Below are 10,600 nucleotides of genomic sequence, written 5' to 3'. Positions count from 1 at the left end.
ATCTGAGAGATTTTGATAGTAAAAACAGCTGTCTCGTTGCAATGATGTTTTTGTTCCATTGTCAAAATTTTGAGTTAAATCCATGAGTGGGCTGCAGCTTGTTCAAACCCTGAACTCAACACCCTTTGTGCTCCTTTGGCTCTTCCACTGCGGTTCATGGGATATCTCCTTCCTGAGGAAAGGGCTAGGTGTAATAAAAGCCGTTGGGGCGAGGGCTTGCGGGTCTCCTCCGATGCCTCCCCAGTGCTGGAGAGACAGAACTGGAGAGCAGCAGTCTGCCTCGGGCTGGTGAGAAGGGGGAAATAAAGAGGAAGAGGGGGGTACGGAAACGAAACGCCCCAATGCCGCTGTGGCCGGGCCGCATCCCCAGCGAGCAGGTACGCCGGCGGGAAGGGGCAGCCGTGTGCTACCTGTGCCCTGTGCGGGGACGAGGCCGGCACGGGCAAGGCGAAGCTGTGCGGTGTACAGCTCAAGGGGACGCATGGAGGGTGCACGCGGTGGGAGGCCCCAGCCCCATCTCCCCAGCATGAGCCCTCCGAAGGTGCCCGTTGCCCATCTCTTGGATGCACTGGGAAGAGGATGACGCACCTGATAGAGGCGCCCCTCACATCAGGCAGGAGCAGAAGTCCCCCTCAGGGTGCACATGCCTGAGACTGCCTCTGATTTTGTGCTGATGTGGGAGATGGGGCAGCACCTCTGTACGGCCACAAATCCAGCCTGGTTCCCTTGAGGAGACCAGAGCTGGAAGCAGGATCACCCGGGGGGCTTTCACCCTCTGGGGACTGCGAGATGCTCTGTGCTTGTGAGCGCAGGGGGGTGGCTGGTGCGAGCGAAGCTATTTCTGCAGGTCTGCGGGACCTACAGCTCTGTCGCAGATGTCCCCAAGGGCCGTGAAGTTGCTATTTAAAGATTGTCACTAGAGATCAGTAACACAAGGACTGGAGGGGGAATGATTATTTTCACGGAAGCAGAGCCTACAGGTAAGGCGGTGCTCAAGCATCCAAGTTACAAACCACGACTCCCTTTTAAAAACTTGCACCTAAACGGGCACCGACAGCTCGGACAAAGATAAAACTGCAGCTGCGAAGGCCGAGAGGCGCGTTAGGCGGGAGGTACCTGCGGCCAGCGCGGGGGCTGACGGCTTTCTGCCGGGCACCGCGGGGGAAGCGCCCGGCCCCGCGCTCCCGCCCCCCGCCAGACCGGCGGCGGCACCGGCCGCTCTGGGGCAGCGGCGGCGGCGCTGCCGGGCGCGCGGGCCCCGCGGGAGGCTCCTCCCCCGCCCCGCGGGACCCCGCCGAGGGCGCGCGCTGCCCCACGCCGCGGCCCCACGCGCGCGGTAGGTGCGGCGCAGGCCGGCCGCCCCCGACGGCGGGCAGCGCCGGGAGGGCAGCGCCAGGAGAGCCCGGCGGCGCCGGTGACAGGCGGGGGGGCCGCGTGTTCCGGCTTCGCTACCGGGGAAGCAACAGGTCAGATGAACCGGCTAAAAGTCCCCGCGCCGTCCCTCGAGTTGCGGGGGTCAGCCGGGGCGTCCTGCGCCGCGCCGCTCCGCACCCCCGCGCAAGCCCGCGGGCTGCGGCGGGAGGTGCGGCGGGGACGAGGGGTGGGCTCAGCGCGGGGTGCGGAGCCGCCGCCCCGCTCCGCTCCCTTCCGCGGGCATGCGCGCCTGCCTCGCACATGCTCACTGCGCCCGCAGCGGGCGCGCACACTCCGCAGCGCTGCGGCTCCGCGCTGCGCCTCCGGTGAGTAGGAGCGGCGGCGAGGTGGGGGGGGCGCGGCGCGGCCGCGGAGCGGCTTCTCCCCGCGCCCCGGTCCCAGCGCCCGCGGGCTCCCGGGCGGGGCTTTGCGTGTCCGCGGCTACTCCGAAGTGTGAAACCACCCGCGGGGTATGCGCGGAGCGGAGCGGGGGGCACGGCGCGGCGCTGCCGCGGAGCGAGGCGCTCACCCCGCAACCCGTCGGGGGACGGCGGCGTTGGGGGAGCGCGGTGAGCCGCCTTCCGCGGGCGCGGAGCGGCTCTGCGCGCAGTGCGGTGCCTGTCCGTGCCGCGAAGCGCGGCAGCGCGTTGGGGTCCTGCCTGCGGAGTTGGGGTCTGGAATTAACCGAGGTAGTTAATTGATGCGTAGCGTTTGATTTTACCTTCAAGCTGGCTTTGCTTAGTAATTACTTTAAAAACTGAAGCGTGAGTTTAAATAAAATGAGTTAATGCTCTTTTTCGCCGTTGCTTATATGGGGAAAACTTGTACTATGATTTATGCAGTTTAAGTAAACTTTTTAGTGTTAAATTATGCTTGAGCCCAGTGAACGGCCTCTAAAGGAAATTTATTCATGGTATACACCTACTTTTTTTCAGACATTTCAAATAATGATATATTCTGTTGTGCAAAATTGTAATTGTTAAAATATATACGGTTAACCAATAAACAGTTTATTGGTCTACATCAAATTTATTAACAGAAATTTTGCTTAGCATAGTATCAAATTCACACATCTCTTAGCGCTGTTAAAGGCACTGGCAGGAATGGTTTATTGCTTAATCTTTCTTGTGGACTTTATTAATTTACTGAGAATTTCTTATCTCTGTAATGCCATCCATAGAAGGGTCCCCCCCCCGCCCAGTATATTGAGAAAGCACGTCTTAAGTTTTTTCTGCCTGTCTACATCTGTGTGTATTAGGGCAGTCTGGTCCACAAAAGGTGACATATATTTAAACTAGTTGTTCTACGTCTGAACTAATGTTTCTTTGATCGTTTCATACATTTAGTGTTGCATTGTTTTGTGTTACTTGTTGCTACATACAGGATAAATTCTTTCTGCTCATCCTTTATTACATGAATAAACCATTTGTATTCTTAAACAGCTCAATTTTTATTTCTGCTTTGAAATCCTAGGCATCATGTGGCCTTAAATGTTACATGTGCAAGTAGGAAAGACTTGCAGTACAAATGCCTTGAAAATAATCAGTGCTTGCAGCTTTGGAAACATTCCAGAAACTTTTTAAGCATGTTTTGAAAAGTCACTTAAAATGTCACAGCAGCTGATAACTTGATTTAATTATTCTAACTTACATCTCTTTGTAAAAAACAAAAACCAAAACAACAAAACACAAAAACAAAACCCAAAAAACTTAATGTGTGATGCAAAATTAGATTGTGAAGTTATTGAGTCAAACTGACCACACAATTCCTGTGCCTCTTCTGTTCCCCCACCAACAGATCAAAACATTTGGCTAAATAGCAAGTGGTGTACTCTTTTGGTTTTAGGCTCATCGATTTGTTTTGCTTTGCTTAGCCTGCTCCCCTCAGCTCATTTTCTTTTAAAATACTACATAGACTTGATTCCCATGACTCGCTAATCTTATCACCGTTATTTGGTTGAAATGTTTGAAATGGGCTCCTGTTTCAAATATATCACAACCTTGGCAGTCTTAAATTTCATTAGAAGAAGCTTCATTAGGGAGAAATAAAAATGTTGCTGATAACTCCCCCTCCAACAAGTCCCATATTCAACTACACGATGTGTGCAGATACACCTTGATTATACAAAGGAGTTAAACTCAAGTGTTTCATATGAAGAACCCGATCTCAGAATATCACTTGAAGAATCTTGTGTGTTGTTGTGCTTAGCTGGTTGATATGCTAGATTTTTGTGAAAATGTAATAATTTAACTATTAATCCCGCAAAAACTAGTTGCTAACTTCAAGTCTGTAAGGCATCGTACTGAAATCACTGTGGCTGTATTTGTATGTCAGTGTGTGTATGTACAAACTGCTGACAAAGAAAACAATTAAAGCTAGTAATTTTCTGCTGTCTTCCCAACTGTTATTTATGATGTGTAGTAGTAAAACAGCTATTCTGAAATCAGCTATAGTTCTCTTCAGTAAGATTTGTTTCTTCTGTGCCAAATTTTGTTGTAACCAGATGGTTTTAAGGTGTCTTCAGCTGGAGAACAAGCAAGAACAGTGCTGAAGACTAATTATTCCTTGCAGTAAATTCCTTCTGCAATAAATTCACAGGTTGTTAGACTTAATCTGTGGAAATGATTGTTAAGATTACTTGTGCAGTGAAAAATGCTTTTAAAATTTTGTGAAAACTAGCAGAAGTTCTTAGAATGCTAAGAAAATATTTCTGAAATAATTTTGCCTGGCTGGGGTAACTTTTATTAGGGATGAACTGTTGAATGAAGTTGCAAATTCAAATCCTTTTCATGAACCATGGAACGCTGCAGTTTTAATGTGAAGATGTTAAATATATCCCATAATTGGAGGGGTTGTTTGGTAGATCAGTAGGAAAATCTTGTACTGCCGTTTCCAGTGTATAGTTACTGTATGGATGCGTGTTATTCACAGCAGTAGCAATATAAACTTGGTTAGTACTTGGTATAGTCTCCTGGACTAACAATCGGGTTCTTTTCATTAAACTTAACATTGTACTACACAGGACAGAAAAATAGTTATATCGAGAAGGAACAAAAGGTGTTTTCAGAACTATAAACAATGGCGTATAGAAAAGTAAAGCCATTCAGGTTTTAGATACATCCTCCTTTTCAGTGGCTTAATTTAATAAAAAGTACAAGTTTTTTTTTTTTATTGTATATCTACTAAAAAACCCCCAAACGTATAATTACTCAAACCTCTTGGCATAATATTCACTTTCATATGAACAGGTAGAACTCAGCAAATCTCTTTCCCTTCCTTTTCTACTGAAAAGCCAGAAAGTCCATCCTGGTTGGGACTGTTTGTTAAAAGGTCTCATCAGAAAACAATTGTTCATGGCAGTCTGATTCTTAAAACAATACTTCATCTTTATTTGCAGATCTTAACTCAAGTAATGATGTTTAACAAACACCTTGTTTTAATCAGGTGAGGATAAGCCCCTCAATTAGGATGCAAATAATTGCTCATCTGGTTGGGTCATTTGGGGCCTGGAGGTGTTGCCATTTGCGGGTATGTTTGGTGCTACCACAGTATTGAAGCAGGAGGAAGGAGAAAGCGGGAATAAGGATTTAGGGCTCTGCAGTCATCTTGCAAAATATTTTTTGATCACGGCATACAAAACCCCATCCAGTTCCTTTCTTCGGCAAGCTCTTCAGTTGCTCTTGATTTACAGCTGCAAGAGGTGTGAGAGGAAAATTGGATCCAAAAATATTGGTCACTGCATAGATGGTTCCAGTGAGTGTGTCACAGACTGAATATTTAATTAAAAATAGCCAAACCTCTTTTCACTCAGACTTTCTACTTGGGCTTTAATTATATATTTGAATTATTTCAAAGTTGTGTAAAATGAGAAGAGAAAGATTATGTGGGCATAATCCTTCCCATTTAAAATTATTTGTCTGCAGATGCTTAAGTCCTAGCATTAGGAGTCACATATAAACATGTTTATTTAACATCAGCGTTATCTGTTAGATTGTACATGGTTCATTAACATGGAGAGAATACTTTTTGTTTAATAGTGTACGGGAGCTGACAGAGGTCAGAAGAAGTTGTTTGCCTGAAGTTGAGATGGCATCTTGGCTTTGCTCTCATTCTGTTTGTCACCTCTGCTGTGTCCGGGAAATACTTCATTAGTGCCGTGCTAAAGTATTTTCCCTTGCGTTTATGTACAGAGGCGCAGTGGAAAGCCAGAAGTATGCTGCAGCGTTGTGGTAAGGTTTATGGGGAATTTTAAGGAAAGTTTGTTGTAATTTGTGGAGGATTGTTTTAGTTGGGGTTTGATTAGAAAAAGCAGCTTGGAAAGGGAGGAGCAGCAGGGGAGAGGGGAACCTGGCATGTTGTGGTGCCCACAAAGTGCGTGGCTGTAAACTGTGGTATTTTACAGAATCGGGGAGATGGGGGTCCGATGGCTTAGGAAGTTCAGAGCGTTTTGTATGCCACTAAATAATGTTTTGTTGGTGTGGCTGGTTCACAGTCAGACTTGAAACAACTGTACCTAGTGGTGATGCTGAGCTGAGACTCCAGATGAGAGGTGGCACCTCTGTCTGCAGGGGACAGAGCAGGAACGGGCCCTTCTGTCTCAACAAAGCTTGCGAGGTGCTGTCCGTTCCTTCTCCCGCTTAGAAACGTGCTTGGATGTATTAAACTGTATCAGGGACGCTGGAAATACCTTGTATAGAAGTAACCACAGCCTCAAGTTTGAAAAGGCTACTTAAAATGTTTTAATATGATTTATGTATACAAGCTAATTGCCGTGCACTTCACACAATATTGAGGGATGTACACACGTGTATACACAATTTCATTTTTTATTTGAGCTTCTTGAAAATGTTTCTGAATGTTTCCGACAAGTCGGTGAATTTCTCCAGCCCGATTTGGGTGGTGGAGGCTGTTTGGGCTTTTTTTGCATTGGAGGCAGAAGGTAATTTAGATTTCTATTAGAAAATAGAAATAGAAAATTGACTTCTATGATTTTTATCAAGCAAGGACCCCTGGTAGATAATAACCAAAAGGCATTGAATAAAATGAGCATTATTGTAGCGATCAAAGTGGCTGTGGAAGATGCAATGTGAGTGAAGCATACCACAAATGTGCAGTTTTTTAAAAGCATAACAGTAAAAATAGAAGGGATTTAAAAAAAATAAACTGAACTTCTGTGTTGATTATAAGTTGTAACTGAACTACACTGAGGGCCTGGGTATTGTTTTAAGAAAGCCAGCAAAACAGCTATTTCTAAAAAATAGTAGGTTCCCTCAGAAGGCTAGAGAGAGAACAAAAATAAGTGTTATGTTGGGGGGGGGGGGGGGGGGAATGTCTGGTGTAGGGTTTTTTTCTTTGAATTATTTTCAACAAGTACTTACTCTGTTCTGTATTTTTAAGAAATTATGTGGACAGCAATTTTGTTTCTCTACCAAGGCAGTGAAAACACCAAGAATCCTTTTTATAATTTGGAAAGAATGTGAAAAGAATGAAGTAGTTAAACCTAAGTGTATTAGATCATACGCCTTAAATGCATAAATAAGCATAACTGCAATCACAGAAACCAATGTTAAAACCACCAGGAAAACTCACCCACAAACCCTAATGACTTAAAGGGAATGACCTCAGCCATTGTGAAATTTGTGCCTATTTGTTGACTGACATTTTTTTTTTGTAGAAGCAGAGTGCGTGTTTTGTTGGGGTGTGGGATTTTGTTGTTTGAAAGGCTGCTGGGGGTTTTTTGTTGTTGCTGCCAGGTTTGAATACAAAGAGTGAAAATGGGATTGAGGCCAGGAGAGCCTGGATATGATTTGGGCCTTACCAATTTGAAAAACAGGTGAAGGGTTTGTTATTGATGGACAGAGACTGGTAGGAATTGATTGAAGTTTGTTTTCAGATGTTAGAAACTTCCTTGATGATAGCCCATTTGGAACTTACTCCCAACTGGTTTCCTCTTAAGGAAATGAAGGTTTAAAGTATTTGGTTACAAACCTGAGATTTCTTCACGTCTGTGTCTTTGCATGAGTGCTGCATGAAATGCCCGTGTCATTCATCTCCCCTTTGCTTTTTGGAGAGGAAATTGATGCACAGTAGAACCTCAACTTGCCTTTGCTGCAGCACCACTTCATAATTCAGGGAAATGGAAGTCTTGAATTATTTCAACAATAGTAGACTTCTTTGGGAATGTTTTTAAGTAAACCAGTGCTACAGACTGCAAGCCTGGCCAGAGCCAAGTCACTCCTCAGACAAGGTTTCTCTCTGCTGCCCGTTCCTGGCAGTGGGCTCCTACTTTTTGGTTGCAGTAATTAAAGAAGGTCCAGATTTAATTACCCCTTCTTAGATGTGTAGAAAGGTCTAAGAAAATTGCTAACTTCATGCTGTTTGGTGCCTAACTCTACACGTTCAGTCTCATGTGGAAATTCTTGTTCATCATATTTGCTTTTGAGAAGGAAAACAGCCCAGCTAAATAAATAAATAAATAATCCTAAATAAAAAGAACAATTTAATACTAGTCAGCCCAGATAGTAACTAGTTAACCCACAGAGAGTTGACGTCTCTCTCTATGCTGGAAAGGGCAGACTTCACAGAGAAACTCCTCTGGAGTATGAAAGCCTGGTACTTCCAAACAAAGACAAGGGGACGTGGGGAAAATTTCTTAAACTCAGCAAATGCCTTAAAAACTGGAAATGCCTCTAGGATTACTCAGGCACCCACAAGAAACAGTGAGGGGAAAGTGGGGCAGGCATCTGATTTTTTTGTTTTTTGTTTTTTAAATAGGTTGAGTAAGCAAAGCAATCTGGGGGCCTCAGTTATTTACGACTTAGTCTGCGCACCACACAGAGAGGCTCATCCGCTGTCTTAAAGGCAAGTTTGGCATCTATTGCAAATTCTGTCTTTTGATGACAACGTTTGATTCAGCTTTTTGATGTGTAATTGTCCTAGAGCTACTTTGAAATAACTCTGATCAGTTTTGAATATAGATCTGTATCACCAGTTTGCTTTCCACTTTTGACTGCTCTTCTGTGCTAAATTACCATCTTTAGAATTTAATTGTAACTGCCTGATGATTCTTTGTAAGTCAAGTAAAAATGTATTTACAAAATACGTTCAGTGAATGTTGTCAATGTGTCAATTTTATTTGCAAATTTATTATTTTTTTCCTGTTTCTGTGGCTGAAACAACTCAATCTTGTTCAGAATTGAGCAATACTTTTTATTTGAAAAAAGAGAGATTGTTTCTCCATCCTTTTACAAACTAAAAAGTGCCATTTTTTATGAAACATGACACTTCTATAAGTAGAACATTTGAATGTTGTATTTGCTGTGTCCAAATTTTCCTTTTTTTTAGTAGGCTAACTTTATCTTTTGAATTTATAAAAGCATGTTTTTTGCTAGCTTACATTTGGTGTTACATTGATATTACTCCTCTTCACTGAGGTACAGAGTTAGGAGTAAGTCAGCCTTACTGCTTGTAGCAAAATAGATACATTTTCTCCTTGTGTTTAACTGTGGGTAAATATATTTGATCCAGTCCTGCTGCCACTGCAGTTCCCAGTCATTTCACTCAAATAAGGGTTGACCCCTTGCTGAGACGGAGCAGCTTTAAATCTTCTGTACTTGTTGCACATGTGCATTTAAAAATTATTTTTTTTGAAATCACATTGTAACCGCTGTTAATGAAAGTCCATTTGACATCTTCAGTGCCTGAGCCTTGCAAAATGAGAGTGGGAATTGCCGTCGTTCTGTGCTATCCACACTCATAGGCCTTATTTGCGACTCAGCTAAGGTTTTCAGCAGCCGTTAGTTGGGGTGGGAAGCCAGTACAGGTCCCTGAGAGGGAGGTACCGCAGCCCCTGCGGTAACAGTGGATGTAACCTCCTGCACCAACAGACCTTTGCAGTGATATGACTTAGTACTTGGTATACCATCTCATCTGACCTAATACTCTTAAGTGCGTTGGTGTAGTTAGGTGTGTAGCAGGAAGACAAGGCAGACATTAATTTTCTTTTTATTTATGGAAATAAAATTATCAAGATCCTTATTCTGTTTAGCCTCAGTAGTCTGTTGTGTAAATATCTACTTCAGAGCAATCTTGTTTTTATAAAGATTCAGTTATCTATGAATAAGAGGCAAGCTTAGGTCTCTGACCTAAAATACATAATCGTTCAGCACTGCTGTAAATCTGTGTAACCCTGTACAAGGCAATGTAAAGTATCTTCTGTATGAAAACTCTTCTTAAAATGACATTGCCCTGTTCAACATCTCTGCACTTGCAGATTATAAGTTGTGGTTCAAAAGAAGGTGTATTCTGCCTATTACATATGATTTAATTTTGTTTGGCAACCATCCTTCCTGTTTGCTGCAGTAGATGAGTATAATTTGGGGAAGAGAAATGGTTGGGGAGGGGGACTAGGAAAGCACACTGAGTATTCTGTAGAGAGATCCAGAAAAACTTACGGGCTAGATTAGTTTTGAAACATCATTTATGCCCCCCTGCAAAGTAGGGGTGGGGGGTGGAGACAAATGGTTGATTTGGAATTGAATGTAATAAAGGATGATGCTGCTAAAGGTCAGATGCATTAATGGTGGAGCCTGGCGCTTTCCTCCTTAAAGCCCAGTGCTTCTCCTTCCTCAGTCCCCCCTGCCACAAATCAGGATTATTCAATCACAAGAGCGGTTTAACCGTATCTGTGGTGGAGCGGGATGGTTGCTTTAACGATGCACAGAAGCATTGTGCCCTGGTTTAGGACAGGAAGTGGAAAATGAATATTGTTTTGAACTTGAACTTTGTGAGCAGACAGAAAGCAATTATCGGAGCTGCAGCTCCCCCGGGAGAAGCAGGGGAGGGATGCACTGTGCTTGTAAGCAGCACTGTGGGATCTTAAATATCTAGTAGTGTTTAACGCTTTGGTTTTACATTTCTGCTTTTTAATTGATCTTATGCTCCTCACGTTTTCCTTGGCAAATAGAGGAAGAAACAATTGCATGTAAACTTCATGTACTGTTTTTATTGATAGACACCCCCCCCCACCCTCCCTTTGCTGGTGGGGCAGGGCTCTTAAATTTCTGGCTTAGTCCTGGTGTTACTTTCAGTTGTAAAATGAACTCTTTCGCTGCCTGGGTTATTTAATGGACCTATTATAACATGGAAAATTGACTTAATTGATGATTAAGAGTACATAATTGTATGT

At 43.9% G+C, this 10,600-nt stretch overlaps 1 protein-coding gene across 2 annotated transcripts in view; it reads left to right on the top strand.

Annotated features, from left to right (window-relative positions):
- The first annotated feature begins 960 nt into the window (after positions 1-960).
- The window catches only part of EYA2 (EYA transcriptional coactivator and phosphatase 2), a 102,459-nt gene continuing 92,819 nt past the window's right edge, over positions 961-10,600 (top strand). Inside the window, exon 1 of one of the 2 annotated variants that reach the window (XM_074887970.1) lies at positions 961-980. The gene's annotated coding sequence lies outside the window, so the exon portion shown is untranslated. Of the gene's footprint in view, positions 981-1,356; positions 1,467-10,600 lie in introns of those variants that run through there. The other variant, XM_074887969.1, reaches the window with a different exon arrangement.

This window comes from Strix uralensis, chromosome 18, assembly GCF_047716275.1.
Source record: "Strix uralensis isolate ZFMK-TIS-50842 chromosome 18, bStrUra1, whole genome shotgun sequence".
NCBI classification, from domain to species: Eukaryota; Metazoa; Chordata; class Aves; order Strigiformes; family Strigidae; genus Strix; species Strix uralensis.
The sequence above is the reverse complement of the archived record's forward strand: the minus strand, read 5'-3'. Positions and strand labels throughout refer to the sequence as shown.